Source organism: Sus scrofa, chromosome X (genome assembly GCF_054392235.1).
Source record: "Sus scrofa isolate SSC_HxYL_T2T_F1_AM1 chromosome X, Sscrofa_HxYL_maternal_Yorkshire_Landrace_v2.0, whole genome shotgun sequence".
In the NCBI taxonomy this organism is placed as follows: Eukaryota; Metazoa; Chordata; class Mammalia; order Artiodactyla; family Suidae; genus Sus; species Sus scrofa.
In genome coordinates, this window is record NC_139401.1 from 41,615,358 (window position 1) to 41,641,265 (window position 25,908).

The window sequence follows — 25,908 nt, forward strand, 5'->3', positions numbered from 1 at the left end:
GTTGTTGTTGCTATTTCTTGGGCCGCTCCCGCGGCATATGGAGGTTCCCAGGCTAGGGGTCGAATCGGAGCTGTAGCCACCGGCCTACGCCAGAGCCACAGCAACACAGGATCCGAGCCGCGTCTGCAACCTACACCACAGTTCAAGGCAACGCCGGATCGTTAACCCACTGAGCAAGGGCAGGGACCGAACCCGCAACCTCATGGTTCCTAGTCAGATTCGCCAACCACTGCGCCACGACGGGAACTCCCCATTTCCTCATATTTTTTAAAAATTTTATTTTACTGAAGTATGGTTGATTTACAACATTGTGTTAATTTCAGCAAAGTGATGCAGTTATACATATATATTCCTTTTCATGTTCTTTTCCATTGTGGTTTATTACAGGATGTGGAACATAGTTCCCTGTGCTATATGGTAGGCCCTTGTTGTTTATCCATTACATATATACTAGTTTGCATCTACTAACCCCAAACTCCCAATCCATCTCCTCTACCCCCTTTCCCCCTGGCAACCACAAATCTGTTCTCTGTCTGTGAGTCCGTTTCTGTTTTGTAGGTAGGTTCATTTGTGCCATATTTTAGATTCCACATAAGTAATCATATGGTATTTGTCTTTCTCTTTCTGAGTTACTTCCAATTTCCTCTTATTTATTTATTTATTTTTGTCTTTTTAGGGCCACACTCTTGGCCTATGGAGGGTCCCAGGCTAAGGGTCGAATTGGAGCTGTAGCCGCTAGCCTACACCACAGCCACAGCAACACCAGATCTGAGTCGTGTCTGCAACCTATGCCACAGCTCACGGCAATGCCAGATCCTTAACCCACTGAGCGAGGCCGGGGATCGAACCTGCATCCTCATGGATGCTAGTCAGATTTGTTTCTGCTTAGCCATGGGAAGAACTACAATTTCCTCATCTTTGAAGTGGAATTAAATGTACTTGTCTTACGGGAATCTTTGAGGATGAAATGAGAATAGGTATTAAAACTCTTTGAAAATTGTAAAATGTCACAGAGATATAAATTATTATTGTTCATTTTAGTCAAACTAAAAGTACAAATAACCTGAAGGCAGGGCTCGTGTCTTGCTGCCTTTGTGACCCCTTGTCTAAGCTCATTATTTATTTATTTTATTTACCAATAAAGTACTATTTACTTAGTACTTTACTTATAGGGAGCACTCAGGAAAAATATAAGTTTCTCTGCTCAGGTAGATGCTGTTCTAATATAACCTGATGGAAACACCCCTTGCCCAAGAAATCTAAGCAAATATCTTATTATTTGCTATGGACTTCAGTTGCCTTTAGTAGCGTATACAAGCTTCCTGCTACACCAGAGTTTGGGAACCATCTTAAATATTATTTAAAAGAATAGTGAGGATCTATAAGATAATACATTAAGCCTTTGATATTTGAGAAAGATAACTCCCTAAACCCTCTCCAAATTTGTAAATACTGTAATAGTGTACACTTTCCATCACTGAATACACTAAGATGTAACAAAAATATTTATGGTCAGAGTTGTGATGATTCTATAAATCTAGTGGATCCTAGATCTTAGGTCAGACTGATTGGACTTTACTTTCTCTTGAGAGGTGGTCTTTCCTGTTAGCTCCTTGGGCTGCCCTGAAACAGACCCCAATCACTTCTTGATTTGTATGAATCCTGAATCCAGGATGAACAGAGATTATGCCTGAATTGACATCCCTCCTCAAATATGAATCATTTCTACCTGGAGAACCATTCAAAGAACCTGATGAGGTAGGTGAGGCCTGATAAATACCCAGGAGGTTTAGGAGACTTGAGCATGCCAGCTGAAAAAAAAAAGTGGGTAGCTAGAGTTCATCTGTCTTGTCAGAGTTCTAGTCTCATTTTACAGATGAGGAAAACTAAGAAATGTTTTATAACTTGCCCAAGGTCAAATAATTGAAGGTGTCAGAACTTCAAGCCCTATTGGAATCCATATTTCATATTCCTTAACCAACTTCTATGATAATACCAAGGGCTCTTTTGAATATCAGGGTTTTGTTTTGTTTTCTTTTTTTCCTGTTAGGTGCTCAATAAATACCCAGATAAATTCAGGAATTGTGAAGAACCATTTAGGCTTCTTTTGTAATTGGAAGGTAAATTTTATTCTGCTTCAGATACCTCTGTGAACAATGAGTAGAAGTAAGCAGCTGGTAAGCAATTAGGGGTCTGGACAGCTGAGCTCCACACTGAGCAAGACACACAGGCTGGCATGTGGCTGTGGGAGTGGAGCCTGGGCTCTCAGTGCCAGCTCTATCTACCAGCTTGATGACCCTGGGGATTCTGATCCCTGCAGCCCTATAGCACCTCCACTATGATGCTTAATTAATTCCTGCATCTGTCAGTAGATACCCAAACATCTCCAATCCTCATGCTGATAGCATTTGACCTAAAGAGAAATGTGGTGTGAGGAGGCCCTATTTGGAATCCCATCTAAGAAGGGGGCTTAATTTTGTTACTATAGTATCATAAGGTTCTTTTTTGTGTCTCTTCTCAGCACTGCTTTGTCTCTTGCAGATAACAAAAATGTGCCTCCCCATAATAATACGCTTTCCCCACCCCCTGACCTGTGTCATCTGTCAGGGAGACCCCCCCTTCACTTATCTTTTTCCCTTAATTAGGGTAAGGCATGTAAGTACATCTTCCCATAAATCCAAACCCTCTTCTGGGGCAAAAAAACCCTCTCAAGATTTCCCTTCATTCAAATTTGGAGCCACAGACCTCTTCCAAACATTGCAGGGATTATCTATTTCCCATCAGGATCCACAGTTTTTATTACAGTTCACTGAATATACATTTTGGCCAAATACTAAAAGGCCAGTGTTAAAAAATCATATTTAGTCAAAGCTGAAGCCAAAGCTGAAAATCACCATCATAAAATGAACTACTGGATCATAAGGATAAATCCAAAATTGTACCAAAATATTTATTATGAGAAATCCAACAATGAACTTATACAAGATTGACACAGGAAATCAGAAACATGTTTTCTGATCTATAAAATGTTCTCTCAGGTACTTAGGTACTTTCAGCTGCTTGATTGATTGTGTGGTCACTCTAATGCACATTTATGCTATCAAATGAATGCTCACTTTCAAATGAGGTTGGCAGATAAGCAAGATATTTTGTGGCTTGTTCTGTCAACATAGGATTCTACTGGGGGTAAGGCTGCCACTACATTATTAAACCTTCCTTTCCCTTTAACTGGTAACCAGCTAAGGCTAAGGATATCCTTCCCTCATCTGTTGGACGTAAACTTTGGTCATGCTAATATAGTTTTATTGAAGTAATCCCCACCCCCCAAAAAGCTCTGTGCATTGCTTGAGAAAGATGCTTTCTTAAATGTTCAGAAATAGTCTTATATGTTATTTTAATAGTATAAATGATAGCACTGAAAACAATCCCTGAAAAGATAAACTTATGGATTTCCCTGGTGGCTCAGTGCGTTAAGGATCTAGCATTGTCACTGGTGTGGCTCAAGTCACTGCTGTGGTATGGGTTTTATCCCTGGCTCAGGAACTTCCACATACCACAGACATGGCCCCCCCCAAAAAAAAAAGACAAGACAGACTTATGATATAGTTTAATTTCTGTTATTTGACCTTGTATTTAAATTTTTCTAGAATGCTTGTTGGTTTAAAGAGGAGTTAATATTATTCATTAATTTATCACTAATACTCCTTCACTTGATTTTAATGTTCTTGCTTGCTATGGTTCTACTACTTCTGTTCCTTTGTGGCTGCATGTCGCAACAAAGTTCTTCCCCTTTTCTTTCTATTTCCATAATGCTCACTCTCTTGTATTAGTTGATAAACAATTGACAATTGTTGTCCCTACTTACTTATTTCAAAATAAGTAGTCCCAATCTATGTCCCTACTTACTTATTTGAAAGTTCTTAATAATTGTTTTTGAATATAAAATTAAGAGCTTTCACATCATCAAGAATTGTAGTAGTATTTAACTTTTGCAAAGATCAATGGCATTTATACTTAAACAGTTTGAAAGAATTTTGATAGGTAAAGCATATGAGATTTTTTACTCCAGGTTATATCTAGACTGCCTGCCTCCAAATTACATCCAGAATTTGAATATGAACATTCTTGTAACAATAAGTCAGAATCATGTGTCTTACTCATTCGCAAGTGTTAGGTTGACTAAATATGAGGGTAATCTACACCATCACATGACCTTTGATTGCAAGCAAATATAAATGATGTTTTTAGTTATTCATTTATTGTTTGCCTTCCAAGGGCCAAGACAGATACAGATTTTGTCTTTATACTGAGTCCAAAGCCTAATATTGGGTATATCCCTAGTTTCAGCTTAAATGGTTTTAGGACCAGGCTCAAACCAGTCCTCCTTCACTTGATTTTAATGTTCTTGCTCACTATGGTTCTACTATTTCTGTTCCTTTGTGGCTGCACATGGTAACAAAGGTCTTCCCCTTTTCCTTCTATTTCCATAACGCTCACTGTCTTGTTTATTCATCAAAGATTCTCTGAGCTTGTACAATATGGCAGGCAGTGTGCTAGGTCCTGGAGATACAGCTGAGAACTAAATGTTCCCTTCTCCCAAGCCGCTTCTACTCTAGAGGTGGAAAGATGGGTAAACATGGTATTGCTTTATATATAGCAATGTGATTGATGCTGTGAAGCAGAAGAGCACAGGGTGTGTGTGTGTGTGTGTGTGTGTGTGTGTGTGTGTGTGTGTGTGTGCATTAGTTATTTATTGCTGCTTAACAAATTACCCCAAAACTTAGTGGCTTAAAACATTATCTCATAGTTTCTGTGTGTGTGAAGTTTGGGAATGGCTTGGTTGGATGGTTCCAGCTCAAGGTTGCTCATGTCATTGGAGTCAGAATGTTGGCTAGGGCTGCAGTCTCTGAAGACTTGACTGGGGCAGGAGGATCGGCTTCCAAGATGGCTCATTCACGTGGCTGTTGTCAGGAGGCCTCAGTTCTTTGCCATATGTGCCACTTTATTGCGTTGCTTGATTGTCCCCATATGGCAGCTGGCTCCCACAGAGGGAGTGGTGAGACAAAGAGAGAGAGAGAGGACGAGAGGGAGAGAGTGAGGGAGAAAAGAGAGAGAGAGAGATGCAATGCTTTTTATGACCTAGTTTCAGAAATCGAACAGCATCACATTTGCCATATTTTATTTTTTAAGCTGATTTCTTCATCTGTTGATTTCTTTTTTTTTCTTTATCTTTTTATGGCCACACCCGCAGCATATGAAAGTTCCCAGGCTAGGTGCCAAATTGGAGCTACAGCTGCCAGCCTACACCACAGCCACAGCCACACCAGACCCGAGCCACATCTGTGACCTATGCTGCAGCTTGTGCCAATGCCGGATCCTTAACCCACTGATCGAGGCCAGGGATTGAACCTGCCTCCTCATGGATACTAGTCAGGTTCATTACTACTAAGCCACAATGGGAACGGCCATATTTTAATAGCTAGAAGAGAGTCACTAAGTCTGACCCTCTCTCAATGGGAAGGGAATTAGCTCACCTTTTGAAGGAAGGAGTGTCAAAGACTTTGTGGATGTATTTCAGAATTATCACAATTTGTGAAAAAATATCTGAAAGAATAAATGCAACATTTTAAACAATAATTATCTCTAGGTAGTAGGATTATGATTTATTCATTTATCTGTATTTAAAATGTTTTACATGGACACGAATGTATTAAAATAATACCGGACACACTTTTTAAATAGACCACAAAAATGTTATATAATGTTGACATTGTAGAATGGTGAACACATTTCTTGAAACACTCTCAATGGATTTTCTTAAGATGGTCTGGCCAGAAATAGGTTCCATGATGCAGCACTTCTGAAGTATACATCACAGTATCCCCTGTTTACGAGTGACAAAACCAGGATATAGGTTAATTGAGGTTAAGTAACTGCCCAAGGTCATAAAGAAAATAAGTGGTACTGTTGAAGTTTGAATCTAGGTAGCCTGGTTCTTCAGCCCAAGCTCTTAAACTAAGTGAAACATCCACAATACATATTGCACTGTATGTAATCACCCAGATAAACAATAGCTCGGAAGAGCTAAAGAGCCAGAGCTGCTCTATTCAGGCAAAGCTTCAAAGAAGCAAAGAGTGAGCTGTGTCTTGAAGAAAAAAAAATGGGATTTGCTTAATCTATGGATGATGGATCAAATGAAGGGAGTAACTGGCCAAGGTCCAGAAAGAGGTTGAGAAGATTGGTCCTGGTACAGTGGAAGGGTTACTGGTGAATTGTGTGAGTTAAGGTAAAATGGAGTGAGATGAAGGTGGGATGCCAGATTCAGAGGAGCCCTGCCTGTGGGCGGGGGAGGGGGGACGGGGGGGGGGACTTACCCTTAATCTATGTTCACACACAGACTTGGAGATCTTTGTCATTTGCCACCAGGAAGTAACTTAGAAATTTTCTTGTCCATTTTTAATTTTAAATATGGGGAACTAAAACCTGTAGAAGAAACCAATTTATTTGCTTCCCCATTTTATTTTAAGTACTTATTCTATTGGGTTAGGAATTGTTGGAACATTAGGGCATTTTTTTTCATTGAAAGTCCTTAATTGCTATATTTTTACCATGAAAATTTTTTTCTGGAACAAATAATAAAGAGTCAGTTTTACAAAATGGGCCACTGCAGATTATAGCTTATTCCATAGCAATTAAACTTATATGTGCTAGACTAGGACAGTGCCATCATTACCACAAGTGCCTATTTCCAAAATCACCCACCTGTTGATATGGGAGCGATATTTGTTTGTGTGTTTATTTATTTATTTAGTACATGTTCAGGATACAAAGGGCTTTTTAAACCAGATATGCAAACCTGTCCCCAAGGATTTAGCAGTTTATGGCCCATGAAAACTTGGAATTCACCAAAGTTAGATATTTTCAGCAGACATTGGAGTCTTAATACTCTTAGAAGAAATTTCTAGGATGGAAAGTTTTAAAATATCCAAATAACAAACGATACCATATTTGCTTTCTTGTCTTCTATTTAATCAGAGTTTATGTTGAAATGAGTGAAGCACCTAGAGTTAGATGAGTTCTCCACGGTAGTACCCATTTTATACAATGGGCTCTTAGATAAAGTCGTGTTAATTATGTAGAAAGACTAGATGAAACAGTATTTTCCCTGTGATGACTAATTATAACTGGTGAGTTTAATCCTGCTCTCCCTGTTTTTCCAGCAAGGATCCAAGGTGTCTTTGCCAGAAATTGAATATGGACTCCAAGTCCTGGATCTTTTCAAGTCCCTTCTTTCAGATTGAAGATCAAGGTAATTCAGATATGGCCCCGGGAACTAAGCAGAATGTCGTTACTTTGCTGGTAATTCCCAGGATACCAGCACTGGTACCCAGGCTCTAGTAGTTACCAAGAGTGAATTATAGTTTGTTCTTTGAGCCTCTTGTCTCCTTCTTCCTCCCCTACCTCTCTCCCTTTCTTCCTTCCTTCCCAGCAACAGGGTAAGAGAAACAATATGCAATTATTGTGGGGACAGAGGCACTTCAAAGCCAATCAGGGAAAAGAACTATATATGTGACATTATCAAAGAGGTTAGGCCATTAGCAGGGCGATTAATGTACCTGACGGCACCTCTCACTGAGGGTCAAGTCTCCTTAGTAGCTAATGTAGGCAAAATGATCTTCAAGCATCCATTAAGGCGCTCAGATAAATGCCCAAGAGAATTAATTCAATGACTACCTCTGTTCTCCCATGACCTGGACCTTCTTAGCCAGCCACAGTGCTAGCCTCTCTTAGGTGACTCATCTGGCTCAGATCCACTTCCAGGGCACTGCTCGGCTTTGCACTCTTTAACTCTTCCTGCCCTTCGGGGGACCTCTTACTCATAGACCCACGTGGTTATCTATCTTGCTGAGCTTCCTTTTCTCTACTTCGCATCTTTCAATCAACCTAAATTATCCCCCCCTTTTTGTTTTTTTGCTTTTTAGGGATGCACCCATGGCATATGGAGGTTCCCAGGCTAGGGGTCCATTCGGAGCTGCAGCTGCTGGCCTACACCACAGCCACAGCAACGTGGGATCCGAGCCTCGTCTGCGACCTGCACCACAGCTCACAGCAATGCTGGATCCTTAACCCACTGAGCGAGGCCAGGGATCGAACCTGCAACCTCACGGTTCCTAGTCGGATTCGTTTCCACTGTGCCACGACGGGAACTCCTGTCCCCATGTTTGTGTTACTTCTCAGGCTTTTTATTTAGTGCCATTTCTTCTGCTTTTTCCGCCTCTTTGATTTTTCTTCAGTCATAATTTTTATCCTTTAAAACTTTACTATGGTATTTTAAAAAAGAAAGTTGCCCCTGCTAATGGAGATTAAGTTGTGGGTATATCAGATACACATTTAGCAAATGTTTCCCAAAGACAATATATATGATTTCCTTCTCTACATATATATTTATTTGTGAATTTTTAAATCCATGACTTTATTTTGGAGTGATATTAGACTATAGTGTTATTATATCAGAGGTTATATTGACGGTAAAAACATTTTATCTCAGTACCTGATTATTCAATTACAATTTCTGTCACATATAAGCTGTATTTCTGCTGGGATAATGCTGCTTTTTATAAAGCCCCCCCACCCCCAAATCTCAGTCATTTACTAAAATCGCATTTTTTTTCTCACTCTCGGGTCTATAGGTTGGCCAGGGAAGCAGAAAATAGGTGTACATGATTGAAACACACACTTGGGGAGACTGTTTGCAAGAAAGAGATGGAATAAGATGAGATTCAACAGGTAGGCATGTGGCAGGTTTAGAAGGGCCTAATGCAACAGCAGACAATTGGGAATGCCAGAGCTTTTAAAGTAAAGAAGTGGTATGATTTTATTCTAGAGAATAATACTGATGCTGTGTGGAGGGTGGGCCGAAGCTGGAGTTCCCTGGGGTCAGGTACCCATCTGGAAGGCTGTGATAGGAACTGAGGTGGGAGCTGGTGAGGCTGTGAAATAAGGACTGGGCCAAAAGGATAGAGCCCAGGGCACCAATACTGCAGATTGTTTTCAGGAGGCAAAACTGGCTGTCTATTCCATGTAGGGAGTAAGGAAGAGGAGAGGCTAGGGTAAAACCAGGGTTCAGAGTTCGTCTGTGAAGTGAATGGTGCAGCCTGGAGAGAGTAGATGAAGAAAGGAGAAACCGGGAGGAAAATGAGACCTCTGGCATCCTATGCAGACCTCTCCAGTGTATAAAGTGACAGGTACACAAACATGTTTCCTTAACCACAGAGTTAGTTCAGAATATGGTAGAGATAGCTAGTTGATGACAACGAAAATGATAACATTGATGTTGACAGTGAGCTGATTGCTATTTCTTCCCATGCATTACCTCGTTTGATCTTTGCAACAATCCTATGGAATGGGTACTTTTATTATCCTTATTTTACAGCTCAGGAACCTGACAGATAGAGTTGGTGAGGTTCCAAAAGCACACAGCCGATGAGTAGTAGAGTGGACATTTGATCAAGTGTTTCTCTCTCCTCTCCCCCTCCACTTTGGTGAGGTGGTTGTTACCCGAAGCCTGGACTGATAGTCAAGTAGGGCTGGCTGGCCTATGCCCAGAAGGATTATTTCACACTTTTCTGAAGTCCTCTTGAAACAGTCTGAGTCATATTAAGTATGTGCCTTTATTTGACACAATCATGGACCAATTGATTGCTGTGGCTCCGTGACAATCATCTTCCTAGCTGATAAATTTAAACCCTGACACAAGTAGCCTTTTCACTTCATAAAGACCTTTCACATGCATCTTCTCATTTGTTCCTTACAAAAATGCTACAGATGTTATGATCACCAAGGGTCTGCAAACTTTTTCCTTAAAGGGTCAGATTGTATGTTTTGTAAGCGTTTTGAGCCATATGATGTCTGTTTCAACTTCTCAACTCTGCCCTAATAGCATTAAAGCAGCTTGAAGACAATACTTTAAAAAATGAGCATGTCTGTTTCTGTGTTCCAATAGAGCTTTCTTTACAAAATTAGGTGACCTGCTATATTTTGCCTATTACCCAACTCTTGTCCCAGATGAATGAACTTCCATTCAAAGTAATTAAATGAAAAAAAAAAAAAGAAAAAAAAACAAAGTAATTAAATGATCTTCCCAATCTCATGCACCTTATAGAAGTAGAAATGGAACCTAAGTCTCCTGCTTTCTTTATTCATTCAATAAATACTTGAGTCCCTATTATGTGTCAGGTGCTGTTCTAAGATCTGGGGATAAAGAAGGTCTTGACTTCCGTGTAGCTTACATATTTGGAGGAGACAAGTGATGAACAAGTAAATGAGCAAAGAAGATAATTTCAGACAGTGAAAAGTTCCATGAGGAAAACAAAGCAGTGCTAAATAGAGGATGACTTTAGCTACAGGAATCAGAGAAAACCTCTCTGAAACCAAAAAATTTGAGTTGAAATCTGGTGAAAGAGAATAAGTCAATTACACAGAGATTCCAGGCAAATGGAATAGTTAGTGGAAAAAAAAAATAGTGTGTATAGAGTGAGGTGGACAAGGGGGCACAGATCTGAGAAATAGGGGAAAACTAAGTGTAAGTATGATAAGCCATGACAAAGAATTTAGATTTTATTCCAAGTGAAGTGGGAAGCCAGTGCTTTTTTGACTATAACATACTGTTCTTCCATCTCTTCGTGTCTCCTCTGATGCCCAAGTATGTGGTACATGCTTTCCGAATTTATTAGTTGATTGATGGGTTCTGTCACTTAGGTTCCTTCAAGGCATGCAAAACCCATCAACATGCTGGGATCATTGACAGCCTTTGTGAAGGGACACATTTAATCGATCCTCTTTCATTGGAGGTTTCCAAGAAGGCTGTGCCTAATACACTTGTCCAGGGACAGCTCGGCAGCCCTTTGTTCTCTCCTGGGATAGTTCTGGGCACCATCCAGACCATCTGCTCTGGCCCAGGCTCCCTGGCCATGGCTTTGCCACCATTTGCCAAAACACTCTGAAAGCCAGGAGTGAAATGTGTCTGACATCACAACTACTTTGTCAGGATGAGCCATCATAGTGGATCAAGAGTTTCATGGTGATCTAGTTCTAAGTGTACAATTGACCAGCTGTGGGTAAGTTTTCTATCTCCTTTTTCTCATCCATAAACTCCAAGCACTTTGGGCTGGTGACATGAAATTTCAGTTGTTAAAGACCTGAGCCAGAGAGTGCTCAGTGAAAGTCAATTCTTTTTCTTGCCCAAACGCTTGGGTATTTAGTGATTACTAGCTAAGCCCCATCGAAAGTAGTGATTCATTTAGCACCTTCATTTTATTAGGACTTTTAAAGTACTAAAAAAAATTACAGGACTCTTTAAAGTAATTGGAAACATACCGAAGCAGTTCGGTCATCTCTTGAAATGACCAGCTTTACAGAGAGGATCATTGCAGCCAATCCTATCATGCTCCTCTACCTAGATCCCCCTTCAGTGAAAGATGAGTTGCTGCCAGCAGTCACCCTTCAATGTCAGCACCTTCAGAGATTGCATCAGGCTGCAAAGAGCAGCTTCACCAAGGCCACTCTTCCTTTCCCAGATGGCCCATTTCTAATTGCGGATTGAGAAGGCATTATAACAATCTGACTATCTCTTGGAGTTCCCGCCGTGGCACATTGGAAAAGAATCTCACTAGGAACCATGAGGTTGCTGGTTTGATCCCTGGCCTCGCTCAGTGGGTTAAGGATTCAGCATTGCTGTGGCTGTGGTGTAAGCTGGCAACTGTAGCTCCGATTTGACCCCTAGCCTGGGAACCTCCATATGCTGCAGGTGCAGCCCTAAAAAAAGACAAACAAACAAACAAACAAAAACCCCAAAAAACAATTTGACTGTCTTGACTCAATGTGGGAGAACTTTGAAGGCTCTGACCTTGAGAAGGTTAGCTGAGGCTGTTCATCTTGCATCACAACTCAACTTCTCCTTCTATTCAATCCTGCTGTCTTTTCCTTCTTTCCACAGGCACTGATCCTAATTACACCCTAAAAAAAAAACTGTGCATGTTAAACTCCATCTCAGTCTGCTCTCCAGAAAATCCCATTTTTAACAAGTTTTGTGTAGGTGTTTTGCCTTCTTGGCATTCCTGTGACTATTTATTAGTGAATCTGGTGCTTACGTAAAGTACTTCTCAGCAGTTGTTAACATTTTATGTCATGTATCTCTCTGCAGGGATAGAAGATTCATGCATTCTTTACAAAAGAACTTTCATTAAAGTTTAAAAAATGACAAAGAAAAGGAAAACATTCACTCAAATAACTGGAACATATACTTTCACCAGTTAAAATTAAAAGATTTTTTTGATTTTGATTACTAAACGGCCATTTATTAGGCATGACTAACATGAGCTGTAGATCAAATGGGAGATTAATCAGAGTTAGCTAATGAGGTTATGTATCCTATCAACATGCAAGGGGAAAAGGAAATACTGGCATTTGAATGGTTGAGTCAGTGTCAGAAAGATTAAGACATTTAGGAAAGCATGAAAAAGATGGTATATTATATTTGTTTGAATTCCAGACAGCCTTGGAGTTTGCAAATGATTTTAAATACAAGTGCATGGCAGTGTGTGCCCTTAGCAGAGAGTGTCCTTGGGCAAATTAGTCTTAGAGAGGTTAAATAAGGGTTGTTGTGATTAAATGAGAAAATGGACGGATGGTACATGATAAGTGATCAGTACATGTTAGCCGTGGCTGTCGTTGTTATTCAAAGTGGCATCTGGCTAACAGTCCCAAGGGAAGCCTTCCTCAACATCTAACAAGAAACACTAATGAAGGCCTATGGGGAAAAATTAAGCTCCCAATGTGGAAAACAAAACTGATAGGTAATATGATACCAGAACCTTAAAGAAACTGGAACTAATTTCAGGACAACAGGAGCTTAAAATGTATCATAAAAGGTAGAAAAATATTTTGTGCTTCACTCACTAGAGATTCACTCGGAGAGTCAGGATTTGAACCAGCCAGAAATTTGGGCATCTTTCTCTCTTTTCTTCTGGCTATCGGAAGAGATAATACATACACAGGTAATAGGTTTATAGGGCATTATTTACATGAGGCCATTGTAGAAAGAAGTCAGTTGTGCTGCATGCTGGGAATTATAGTTTTCACCTAATATGTCAGTTCAGAGAACCAGATGATGAGATAGGAAGAAGACACCTTCTCACATGATACAAAAGTACACAAGTTGATGTGCAAGTTTAAACAAAAATAAAAGATGAGGAAAATGAGCAAAATTAGCGAGCCCATTTGAAGGAACAGACTTTAGGGAATCCATGAAAACGTACGTTGTGGTTCAGCAGAAACAAATCTGACTAGTATCCATGAGGATGCCGGTTTGATCCGTGGCCTAACTCATTGGGTTAAGGATCCAACATTGCCGTGAGCTGTGATATAGGTTGCAGATGTAGCTTGGATCCTGTCTTGCTGCAGTTGTGGCATAGGCCGGCAGCTCCAGCTCTGATTCAACCCCTAGCCTGGGAACTTCCACAGCAGCCCTAAAAAGCAAAACAAACAAACAAAAAAACAAGAACAAACAAACAAAAAAAGAATAAAGGTAAGGCCTGTGAAAAATACCATAAAACAAGAGGGAAAAGGGGGAAAAATGTGTCTAGAAGACTCAGAAGAATAACAAACTTCTGATAATTATCTACCAGTGAATCCAGAGGAAAAATTCAAGAAACAAACATTTACAACAGAGCACAAGAAGACATAGTTTTTATGAAGTAGCTACAGGATAGAAGGATAGGAACATTGGTAAGAAAAAGATAATATTATTATAAAATCAAATAGAATGTCAAAAATTATTCCAAAATGAGAAGATTTATGATTATTAAAAAAGATGGTGAATCAAAAATTTTTGTTATTAGTAAAACTGAAAAGGTTGTGGGGGCCAGTTAGTGAGGGTTGGGAAAGTAAGATTGTATTATATCCTTTGTCTCAAACAGAAGAGACTCAAATGATATAATTTCATTACTTGCTCATATAGAGTATAAATTTTTTATGAAGATAACTGTAAAATAATCACTAGAAGAATTATCAGTTATCATAAAAAAAAACAGAAAACAATGGAATCCAGAAAAAGAGTTAAAGATATGAAAATTTAGAAAAAGATGGCCGAAGTCAAATTAGTAGTAATGATAAATGTCAGTAGGTTAAAACAGTGGTTTTCAAAATTTCAAGCACTTGAATCTTATTTTCAAATAAAATACTACATTTAATCCAAAATTACAGAACTATGCATTTTTAGTTGCATTTGTTGTTTATAAGGTCAATTAATGGGACCAGTGATAATGGGAAAGTAACCTTTACTGTGTGCATACCACTGTCTTGGACTGTCAGTTTATCTGAAAATTAATCCATAGAGTAATGCACTTGCAATCATAATACAATACAGTTTTTCATTAGAACTCGATAAAATGATTCTAAAGCATGTTTGGGGAAAAATATGAAATCAACAACAAAACAAAAAGAAGAGTATAAGGGGTGGGTGCGGAGCTTCTGTACAAGATATTAAAATGTACTGATAAACTCTAATAGTTAAAGGCATGATACTAGCCCCAAAAGGGTAATGGCATGTAAAAAATCCAAGTATGTATACAGTTGTCCATATTTTTAATTTAGAAAAGTTTGCAGATCAGCTCAGTTGGGCAAGTATGGATTATTTAATAAATGATTTTAGACTAGAGGGCTAACCCATTTGAGAAATATTAAATCAACAAAGTTAATTGTAAATATATAAAAGATAGAAATTTAAAAAGCGAAGCCATGAAGTAAGAAAAGAATATCGAAAATAATATATCCTTGTGGTGGAGAACCACTTCCAAAACATGACACAGATCGCTTAAACCAAAAGTGGACAAAACTGTTGCCCACCATGGTCAAGCTTAGAATGAAGACCTGCCCACTCATTGACTATCCTCTAGGGCTGCTTGTGCTCTCCAAGGACAGAGTTGTGACAGAGACCATTTGGCTGGCAAAGCCTGAAATATTTATTATCTGGCCCTTTACAGAAAAGTTTGTTGACCCTTGGCATCAATCATAAAGCAATTTTACATGGTCAAATCTAAAAAGTTTAAACTTTGCCATGGAAAATAACATCATAAATAAAAAGGAACTGGAAAGAATATTTGTATGATATGATAGATATATGATAGATATATGGCTATAACTGCCTTTTTCAAAACAGTAAGAAAAGTTGTACACTAGTAGAAAAGTGGGCAAAAGACAAAAACAGGCAGGGCACAGTACAGATATTACAAATAGCCAATAAACCAGTGAAAAAAAATCAGCTCCCACTAGTATTCAAAAAAGTGCATCAAAAAAATACGACGAATAGATATTAGGCAACGCAAAAGAAAGAATATATTCAGCATAGGCCAAAATGGAGAAAACCAGACTCTTATGGACTAGTGGTGGGTGTGTGGACTGAAGGGGAATTGGCAGCATATAGGCAAAGCTCTAGAAGTTCCTTGGTGACTCAGCGGGTTAAGGATCTGGGGTTGTCACTACTGTGGCTTGGGTCATTGCTGTGGCATAGGTCCGATCCCTGGCCCCGGAACTTCTGCATGCCTTGGGCGAAGCCAATTTAAAATAAGGCTCTAAAAATGTATATACCCTTTGATAAAGCAACTCCACTACTAGGATTTATCCTAAGGAAATAATTAAGGAGAGGTACAAAAATTAGCTTTAAGGATGTTCATTGCAGGATTACATATAATTGTAAAACATTGGAAGCAGTCTTAAATATGAAAGGATATGACATTGCTTGAGTAAATTATCATCACCTCATAGGATAAAATATTCTAAGCTATTACAATTATATTGTATTTATACTTTTTTTTTAAATCACAAATATTCAGAATATATTCCTGAGAATAAAAGATAAGTTAAAAAAACAGGAGTTCCCGTTGTGGCACAGTGGTTAATGAACCAATTAGGAACCATGAGGTTGCGGGTTCTATCCCTGGCCTTGCTCCGTGGGTTAAAGATCCGGCGTTGCTGTGAGCTGTGGTGTAGATCGCAGACGCGGCTCGGATCTGGCATTACTGTGGCTGTGATGTAGGCTGGTGGCTACAGCTCCGATTCGACCCCTAGCCTGGGAACCTCCATATGCCGTGGGAGTGGCCCTAGAAAAGGCAAAAAGACAAAAAAACAAAAAAACAAACAAACAAAAAAAACCCAGCAAATACATTGTAATTGGATTTGCGAAAAAAAACTCACATAAAAATCTCTGGCAAACACCAGTTAATATTAGTTATAGCTGCCTTGTGGAGTAACAGATGATTTTTATTTTCTCCTCTTTGCTTATTCATATGTTAAGTGCTTTATGGAACTGCCTCATCTCTGTAGGGTACAAACAGGAAATAGTTTTCTTTTTCTCCATTCCCAGCCTTCACTCCCACAGCTGTGCTATATGAAAAGTCCCACCCTGCTGGGTCACAGACCCCTTAAAGACATTTGGGGATGATTCCTTGAGTTCATTTCTGGGTATTAAAAATCTGTCAATTTCATTTATTCTTCAGATCTTTTCTCTTTATCCGGGTTTGCCAGGTCTGTGGCTTAAGGAGCCTGGAGTGAGCCGTGGTTTGTGGCGGGCTCCTGGCTAATGCCTCTTTCTCCCACTCCTTTGTTGTCCTGCAGGGGAAAGTAGGAGGGTTTACAAAAGAGAGCAAATGACCACTGGGCTCCCTGGCAATCTACTCCTGGTCATTGCTGCTTCTCTGACAGGTGCCGGAAGCCCTCTGGGTGACAGGTCTAAACACTGGCTCCCACAAGGGCCAATGAAACGTTTACCATGTGATTCTTTGTTATCATACATGCCCCACCTCCTCTCCAACCTTGCTAACCTCCAGCCTTCCACAACCAACACAGCCAGGTCGGGGTGGGAGGTACCTGCAAATTTGCTCAAGTTCGGCTCCCTTAGAAGCCATTCCTGTCACTATGTGAAACTCAGGCATTAATGCTCAACACACCAAGGGACGTGCAAACTGCTCCAAGGCACGCCTGCTGTCTCTTTCAGGCTCTTTTCCCCTGCTCGGAAGGTCACTGAGGAAGGTTAGCAAGTCCTCTCCTTAATTAGATTTCAAGACAGGACTTGGTGCCAATCTCCACCTCTTGCAGGGACGCCCAGTGTCTCTACCAGTGATTCTCTTGGATCGTCTCTGCTGGCTTGACTTCTGCTGTATTTTGTAAACTTTGGTGAATGAAGATTCTGTACCATTTGGGGAGGGGGGTGGTGAAGGGAAGCGAACGCTACATCCCTCCTTACTTCTCCCAATGCTCAGGACTCTAGCGATGCCTTCCTTTCTCCTCTCCTCTTATAAATTGAGGATAATGTAATTTTTAAAATCCCAGTGAAATTTTTTCTGAAAATATTGTAGGAAGTTCTTTGTGAAGAACACACTAATGAATAATGTTATGAAATGCAAAAATGTGGACAGTTGCAATGACTTGCTATAATTATAGCATCATTATGACTGGAAGTATTGAATGATCAATATAAAAGAGCAGAGAACCCTCAAACAGATCCCAGCATAAGAAAGAACTTAGTATTTGCTAAAGGAAATATCACAGATAGAAGAGAAGGAATGACATATACAACAAAAGTGCTGAGAAAATTATTTGGAAAAAATATCATGATACATTCCCATCTTATACACCAAAGTACATTTCAGATGCATGGAGAATTAAAAATATAACCACAAAAACCCTAGAAATTAAAATAAGTAGTGTTAGAACTAATCTTGAAATGAGGAAAATATTTCTCAGCCTATGAGCCCTGGAAGAAAACACAAAGGAGGAAAGTTTAATAGCTTTGGGTTAAATAAACAAACATGCAAATATTTTATAGGTATATCAAAAACTCCATAAAAATAGAGACGTCTCCCTCCTCCCCCTCCCTTTTTTCCCTGCCCCGGCCGGAAGGCTCTGGCCTCGGCCACAGGAGCTTTGCGGCTGCGTCACCGCTGCCCCATCAGACAAGATGGACACCTCCGAGGAAGTTTCTTTAGGAGGAGAGGAGGATTAAGATGGCGGAATAGAAGGACTGGAGCTCAACTTCTCTCCTAGAAACAACAAAATTCACAACTAAAGGCTGAGCAGTCTCCACCCAAATGGACTGGAAACCCATACCCTACTCCAGAAGAAAAAGAGAAGGCCACATCCACAGATAGGAGGGGTGATTTCGTGATATAAACAACTCCATACCTCCTGGGTGGGAAGCTCCACAGACTGAAAACTAACTGGCTCACAGAGACTCACCTACAGGAGGGAGAGTTCTGAGCCCCACATCAAACCCTCATGTGCAGGGATCTGGCACTGGGAGAAAGAGCCCCTGGAGCATCTGGCATTGAAGGCCAGTGGGGCTTGTGCGCAGGAGCTCCACAGGACTGGGGGAAACGGAGACCCCATTCTTAAAAGGCGCACACGGACTTTCACGTGCTCTGGGTTCCAGGGCAAAGCAAAGTCTCCATGGGAATCTGGGTCAAACCTGACCACAGTTCTTGGAGGACATCCTGGGAAAATAGGGGTGAATGTGGCTTGTTGTGAGGGAAGGACATTGAAAGCAAAGCTCTGGGGAATATTCAGCAGCTGCCTTTCTCTAGAGGTGGCCATTTTGGGAAAATCTGGCCCCACCTGTCAGTCAGCTCCTGAGAAGCCCCAGGACAAACAACAATCCAGGTGGGATCACAGCCCCACCCCTCAGTAAACAGGCTGCCTAAAGACCCCTCAGGCACACAGCTGCCTCTAATCCCATCCAGAGACTAAGCCCCACCCACCAGAGGGATTAGAATCAGCTCCACCTACCAGTGGGCAGGCATCAATCCCTCCCATCAGGAAGCCTACAGCAAGCCCCCATAATGACTTCAGCCACAAGGGGGGCAGACACCAGAAGGAAGAGAGGCTACAACTCTGTTATCTATAAAAAGGTCACCACACCAAAAACCTATAAAAATGAAAAGACAGAGAACTATAACTCAGATGAGGGAGAAAGGAAAAACCCCAGAAAATCAGCTAAGTGATGAGGAGATTCTCAGCCTCCAGGAAAAAGACTTTAGACTGTTGATGCTAAAGATGATGCAAGACATTGGAAATAAACTGGAGGCAAAGATGGATAACTTACAGGACACACTGAGCAAAGAGATACAAGACATAAAACTTAAACAAGAAGAGATGCAAAATACAATAACAACTTAAAAATTCACTAGAAGCAGTCAACAGCAGAATACAGGAAGCAGAAGAACGAATAAGTGAGGTGGAGGACAGATTAGTGGAAATTACGGATGCAGAGCAGAAAAGAGAAAAAAGATTGAAAACAAATGAAGAGAGTCTCAGAGAACTCTGGGGCAATGTGAAAACACACCAACATCCGTATTATAGGGGTGCCGGAAGGAGAAGAGAGAGAGAAGGGGACAGAAAACATATTCCAAGAGATAATAGCCGAAAACTTCCCTCACATGGGAAAGGAACCACTCACTCAAATCCAGGAAGCACAACGAGTGCCATACAAAATAAACTCAAGGAGGAATACACCGAGACGCATATTAATCAAACTGACCACAATTAAAGACAAAGAGAAAATCTTGAAAGCAGCTAGAGAAAAGAAACAAGTAACATACAAGGGAACCCCGATAAGGTTACTGGCAGATTTTTCAACAGAAACTCTGCAGGCCAGAAGGGAGTGGCATGATATACTTAATGTGATGAAAGGAGAAAACCTCCAACTAAGATTACTTTACCCAGCAAGGCTCTCATTCAGATTTGAAGGAGAAAGCAAAACCTTCACAGAGAAGCAAAAGCTAAGAGAATTCAGCAACACTAAACCAGCCTTACAGCAAATACTAAAGGAACTTCTCTAGGCAGAAAAGACAAGACAGCAAGAGGAAACAACAATTCCACACATGACAAGGCTCACCAGTAAAGGTATATATACACTAAAGATACGAAATCATCCATCCACAATTATACCACCAAAGTCAGAAATCAGGAGAAGAGGTGGGTGCAAATGCAGGACACTGGAGATGAACTTGCAATTAAGAGAACAACTTAAAACAATCTCATATACATATAGACTCTTACATCAAAACTTCAGAATAACTGCAAACCAAAAATCTACAATTGATACACAAACAAGAAATCCCTGGAGAAGAAATATATCTCATAGTAAATAAGTGTATAATCCACCATGAAGGGGGTCATTTGACATCATTCTTGGAATGCTGAAGTCTTCTTACATCTGATTCTGATTTCCTCTCCATCAAAGAATTTATGATAATTATAATTAAATAATGCAACTGTCCAATTAAATAATATGGTTCTACAATTGCATTATTAATAACCATTTCTCTCCATGGTACAATGTAAGGTCTATAATGTCTTGTTTATCACATACACCTAGAATGGTGTAATGCTTATACTGAAGAATCAATAAGATGTAACAGATTATGAGGACATATTTATATAATTACACTGTTTTTTAACCAATCTATGCATTTTATATTTTACTTATTTTCAGAGGGTGTATTATTTTTGTTATTCTTACCAGTTAAGTTATTCTTTTTATTATGCTATATAAAATATTTAATGGTATATAAGGCTTTCTTCTTTATAAATTTAGTTGCATAATATACACAATTTTAATATAATGCTAATTTTTAAAGAAAAACTGAAATGTAATAGATAATACTAAGTAGTAAGAATGAAAGCCATACAAAATGGGATAAAGTGTAAAGTATAGAATAAATTTCCCATTTGTCTCAGCAAAAAAAAAAAAAAAAAAAAAAAAAAAAAAAAAAAGATTCCTAGGTCTAACTGGAGTGAATATTGGCCCCATATAATGAAGTGGAAATATTTGCAGAGAGACAGATTTTGAAGGAAATAAATATTTCTGCTTTGTGTGTGTTTAGTTAGAGAAGCCTAATAAATGGCCACATATAGATGTCACAGCAGAAGTGGGAACCATAAATTTGGAATTAAGAGGAGAGATGTAGACTATAGAATTATTTGAAAGTTGCCTATGTTTAGAGGCATATCAGGGAGTCCAGACAACAAATGAAGTAGAAAAGAAGTAGACATTGAGTCTGGAGTCTGGTATTGCATCAAGCAAGATAAGTGTTCTAGGATAAAGGGAACAGTTTATTGTGTCAAAAACTGCTTTAACTTCCAAGGAGGTGCTAAACCCAGAGAAACAATCAGGTTTACCAAGATAAAGAATACTGAAGACCTTGACAAGTACAGAAATTTTGTGTAAATGAAGGTAGAAATCCAATGGGCACAGACTGAGAAGAGGATGAGAAATGAAGAAGCGAAGATGTAGATGTTAATTACCGAAAGTTCTTGAAAAAACTCCAATGAAAAATAAAAACGTATCAATATACACAATGTTGGGATTGCTGTGGATGAGATATTAGTTATTAAAATTTTCTCCATACCAAAAAAAAAAAATAGAGACAAGTGAGATATGTTGAACAAATTCTGGTGTAACAGTTCAGACAAAAGTTTAACATATTTAATACATAAACATGCTGCCAATCAACAACCAGAGAACTAATGTCTCCATAGAAAACTGGACCATAAACAGGAAAAAAGATGCCCTCAAGCCCCCAAATTATATCAGAAACATATCTGACTTCCCTAACAATAAAAAATGCAAACACAAACAAGATATTTCACCCATAAAATAAAAATATATTTCTAAAAATGTACAAAGATATTGACAATACAGTGATATGATCATTTTTATCTATAGCTGATGAAAAGAATGAATTGGCTTAAACTTTAAGGAAAACAATTGAACATAAAGTAAAAAGAGCCTTAAAACTGCTGGTTTTCTTCCACTCAGCTATTCCACTCCATGGAATTTATCCCAAGGAACCATCTGGATACACAAAACAATTTATGAGCAAGAATATTAATCATTTTTTAATTGCACAGGGAACCATAGTCAATATCTTGTAATAACCTATAATGGGAAATTAATCATATATTTTTTAAGTCATCAAAAGTTAGAAATAAACCATTATCTTATTATTGTGTATTCAAGTAAATAAATCACAGTCTCTCTACCGGATGGCTTCAGTAGTTGTGAGATAGCCTAAATATTCCACATATTGGAGAATTTTAGTTGACATGGCAAAGTGCTTTTGTGAAAAAAATAAGTAGAAAACTATTTATAGCATGATTGAATTTTTAAAAATCTCACAAACATGCTTCTGGTCACTTTAGTTCTCATGCCTGCTAGATTGTGCTTTTCCATACAGTGAGAAAGAAGCAACCTTTCCAAGGTATGAGAGTTTCAGCCCAAAAAGGAAACTGGGAATTCAACCTTACACTCCAGTTTCAGCAGTCATTTCTATCCTCTTACTCTTCTTTGCCAGTTTTTTTTAAATTATAGTAGATTCAAATATTCAACTTCTATTTTTAATTATATTTCTAGATAGTACACATTTCTTCTTGTATTGTTTACATTTTAAAAACAGCTTAGTTGGGCTACGATTGACATACAATAAACTGCATGCATTCAAGTGTAGCAATTTGATATATTTTGACATATGTTATGCCTGTAAAACCATCACCACAATCAAGATAATGAACACAGTCCGATTAGAATTTGATTCTGAAAACATATGGCCTAGAAAGAACTACTTTGCAATGCTCAGATTATTTATATTTAGAAAATTTTATTTTACTCTTTTTGAATATATTTTCAAAATTTTCTGCAATGTACATACATTACTTTTCTGAGCAGAAAAACCCTGAGGAAAACTTAGTGACAGCAACTGACGGTGAGTGACAGAGTGGTAGGTCAGGAGGTAGTGTCTTACGGGAACCAAGAAAAGAAATTCTAAGTAAGGAAGGCTCAGGAATTTAAAATCCCATATATTGGATAACTAAGACTCTACCAGAGAGGGTCCAGAGTTGTTTTGTTTTGTTTTGTTTTGTTTTTTGTCTTTTGTCTTTTTTGTTGTTGTTGCTATTTCTTGGGCCGCTCCCGCGGCATATGGAGGTTCCCAGGCTAGGGGTTGAATCGGAGCTGTAGCCACCGGCCTAGCCAGAGCCACAGCAACGCGGGATCCGAGCCGCGTCTGCAACCTACACCACAGCTCATGGCAACGCCGGATCGTTAACCCACTGAGCAAGGGCAGGGACCGAACCCGCAACCTCATGGTTCCTAGTCGGATTCGTTAACCACTGCGCCACGACGGGAACTCCCAGAGTTGTTTTTGTGGCAAATTGACAGCGGAGATAGAAAATAGTGGTTTAAGGAATAAATGGGCTTGGCAGAGTGGAGGAGGGGCTGGAACCCAGCTGGCAAGATAAGCCTTGACCATGAGGAGGGACAATTTCTTCCCCTGAGATTAGAACTAATGAAGCTAGAGAGAGAGGAACTGTTAGAATTTCATGTTGGAGGGTGAAGAGTCAGTGCTTGCACTTTTGCCTATGATAAAAAAGGCAAGGTTGTGTTCTACCAATAATGTGATTTAGATGGCGTGATGGGAGACATTGGTGAATTTTGTCAGTGGCACCTAAGAAGTGGCTGGTATGAGCAGTGTGCACCTGCATTGAAGAACTACCTGGAGACAGAGGACCATTTTTGTTGTTGTTTTGTTTTGTTTTTTTGGTCTTTTTAGGGCTGCACCCACAGCATATGGAGGGTCCCAGGCTAGGGGTCGAATCAGAGCTGTAGCCACCGGCCTACACCACAGCCACAGCAATGCTGGATCCAAGCCACATCTGTGACCTACACCACAGTTCACGGCAACACTGGATCCCTAACCCACCGAGCGAGGCTAGGGATCGAACCCAAATCCTCACGCATCCTAGTCGGGTTTGTAAACCGCTGAACCACGACGGGAGCTCTTATTTCCTTGTTTTGATTAATTTCATCAGAAGAGGAGAATGGAGTTGTGGGAATAATTCAGTGCTAGGGAAAAAGGAGGTGGGTAAACAAAGAAAGAGTTAGGGATATAACTTAGGTAAGGGATGCTTTATTATTGGAAAAGCAGTTATTAGCTGAAATATAAATTTTGAGTACTGGCTGTTTAGAAAAATAAGAGGTTATTTTTTTAATTAAAGTGTTCTTTTTGGTACATGGTTGATTTTACTCTATCCAACTTGGATTATCACATTTTCTTCCCAGCTAATTCTTCACCCAATATTTAGTTCATATTTTTTAACAGTCCATGTGCTAAGCTATTTCATTCTTACAATGGAGTAGTTAAAATAGTTCTTGTGTTTCAAATCAAATCCCAGTAGTGTCTGCACACAGTAAGCATTCTGCAAATGTACCAAATAGATGAGCAGACATTCCTGTATATAAACTCACATATATAAAACAGTGCATCATTGAATAATGGCTTTGAGATCCTTTCATATAGACCCTAAGTGAAGGCAGTGTAAACATTCTCTGTGGTAGATACTTGGGAAGAAACCTAATTTATAAGTATTCTAGTGTCTCCAAATGGGGGAATAGCCCACCCAACCAAATCAGTGATAAATCTGGTGTTGTCAGTTCTATGCAGATCAGATGACAACTGCAAATAGATGTGAAAATTTCTTACAATATTACATTTGCTTGTTTCAGGCATCTTCATGTTTTATTAAAGTCATTAAATAAATTGCCATTTCCTTAACTTGCTCTTGGAATGTTCTAAAGTTTGGGAGTCATTACTGAGCACCTGACATAACAGAACTAGTTTATCAGAACTAAGTATTTCCTTTGAGGGCTGAGCTTTAGAGAGAGTATGTATCTGGTTCCACCAATCATGAAAGCTAAAGGAAATTGTCAATGACTAATATTAAATGGCCCGAATATATTTGTACAATTTCAGATCTATCATTCACTGAAGATTATTTTGGTAGTTTTTTTGTGTGTGTGCTTCATGCTCTACTTTCCTCATTTAAGCTACATTCATCATTGAAGAGTCACTGTCTTGAGTTTATATTCTGAAGGATGCCAACCTATTGTTGATTTGTAGAGGATTTCTGTGCCTGAGATTCAGAGCTAAGTTTCATCCTTTTTTTCCAGGAGCAGCCTCATACAGTGTCTGGGTGAAATGACTTCTGTACTATGTTTGCCATAGTGATATCTCAGTGAAGGCTCTTGACCCTTTCCATGCCTCAGTTTCTGCATCTATAAGATAGTAATAATAAGTAAAGTATTATCATACAGAGCTTTTCAGAGATTCAATAGGATTTCTATGGAAAAAGACCTTGAAAAGAATTCAGGATGAATGGATAAAGAAGTGATATCTATTTATCTCTATCTCTATCTATCTATCTATCTATCCTCACAATGGAATATTATTCATCTATAAAAAAGAATGAAATCCTGCCATTTGCAGCAACGTGGATGGACTTAAAGAACTTATGCTTAGTGAAATAAGTCAGATAAAGACAAATACTGTGTGATACCACTAAAAAGTGGAATCTAAAAAATAGTACAGGAGTTCCCGTGGTGGCGCAGTGGTTAACGAATCCGACTAGGAACCATGAGGTTGTGGGTTCGATCCCTGGCCTTCCTCAGTGGGTTAAGGATCCCTTTGCCGTGAGCTGTGGTGTAGGTCGCAGACGCAGCTTGGATCCTGCGTTGCTGTGGCTGTGGCGTAGGCCGGTGGCTACAGATCCGATTCGACCCCTAGCGTGGGAACCTCCATATGCCACAGGAGCGGCCCTAGAAAAGGCAAAAAGAGACACACACACAAAATAGTACAAACAAATGTATATGCAAAACAGAAAGTCTCACAGACATAGAACTCAAACAATTGGTTACCAAAGGGCGGAGGGAAGTGGGGGGCAAATTAAGGGAATGGGATTAAGAGACCCTGACTACTATGTGTAAAATAGATAAATGTCATGAATATATTATATAGCACAAGG

General features: G+C 39.4%; 1 protein-coding gene and 1 pseudogene across 7 annotated transcripts in view; one reads left to right on the forward strand and one right to left on the reverse strand.

Annotated features, from left to right (window-relative positions):
* The window catches only part of LOC100517987 (small ribosomal subunit protein uS15m pseudogene), a 199,955-nt pseudogene extending 188,510 nt beyond the window's left edge, over window positions 1-11,445 (reverse strand).
* The window catches only part of LOC146394562 (uncharacterized), a 965,202-nt gene that overhangs the window by 471,727 nt on the left and 467,567 nt on the right, over window positions 1-25,908 (forward strand). For 6 of the 7 annotated variants that reach the window (XR_014835332.1, XR_014835329.1, XR_014835333.1 and 3 more), the window contains one exon: window positions 7,221-7,309. The exons of the other annotated variant lie outside the window; for it this stretch is intronic. The gene's annotated coding sequence lies outside the window, so the exon portion shown is untranslated. The remainder of the gene's footprint in view (window positions 1-7,220; window positions 7,310-25,908) is intronic. 7 annotated transcript variants of the gene reach the window in all.